Below are 1,253 nucleotides of genomic sequence, written 5' to 3' on the forward strand. Positions count from 1 at the left end.
ACGACCTCCCAACCGCCTCACGTCTCCATAACAACAAGTAAGCCACCATGTCCTCTGACATACAAGACAATACAATAAATGCGAGATACCGTATAACATGCCAATTATCAACTCATTCAATGAAAATGAATGACATATGAATCTTTTAACACTTAGACAAATTATTGAAACTAAGTAGAATAAACCTACCTTTTAGCAATCTCCGTAAGCAATCCGAATAAAATAATCTTCCTTAAACACCGTCACCTAAATATAATAATAAAATAAAATAAATTACTAATCTAATCTAATCTAATTAAATACAAATTAATTAATTAAGTAAAACTCGTCTTAAGCTATTTAAAACAAAACCCGACTCATACTCGTACTCGCCTAGCCCCAACAACCACCACCACCGCCAAGTAGGCCACGGCTAGAGTTGGCACAATGTGCCGCGGGCCGGTGGGCGGCACGGCCAGGCATGACTTCAGGCCCGGCCCGGCACGGCACGAGGTGGTTTTCGAGGAAGCACGACCCAGACACGGGCAGGCTGGACATGGGCCGCGGCGCGAGTTTACCCAAATTTCCGTGACCAGGTACGGCACGGCCCAGGCACGAGGTGGCACGACCCGTACCAGGCACGACACGACCCGACAAAGCACGGTGCATTTTTAGCTGTTTATAACTTAATTTATGGCTGTTAAAACTAGCCGTTTATTTATGGTTGTTGGAGTGTTGGACTTTGGAGTTGTTGACTGTTGTTTTGTCATTATTGGCTTTATAGCTGTTTTATTGGTTTATGGAATTATGGTTGTTGGAGCAATGGAGCTGATTACTCACACAGCCACACGCCTCTGGTTAAGTGATGTTGTTAGTTTTTTTTTTTATAATTTCCAAAACTCTATAAATAACACTCTAATTCAATTCATTTCTTCACAATTCAATCCATCTCTTGTTCTTCTACTTATCTTAACTCTTACAAATTACAATCTTACAAATATAAATTATTGTGATATATAAAAATCTTATATAAAATAATTAGTAATTAGTAATTAGTTATTTGGGTTTTGTGATAATTAGTTGAATCGGATTTTATGATAATCAAGTTGTTGAGTCGGGTTCAGCTGTTCAAGCGAGGCTATAATTCTTCATTCCGATAGCTTTGTTTGCATTTTCTAACTCTACTTTTTATTACATTGTTTTTATTTTTGTTTGAGTTAAATTTAGTTAATTAGTTTTATTTACATTTTAATAATTGTCTTTTAAAAAAATAA

Source organism: Silene latifolia, chromosome 11 (genome assembly GCF_048544455.1).
Source record: "Silene latifolia isolate original U9 population chromosome 11, ASM4854445v1, whole genome shotgun sequence".
NCBI lineage: Eukaryota > Viridiplantae > Streptophyta > Magnoliopsida > Caryophyllales > Caryophyllaceae > Silene > Silene latifolia.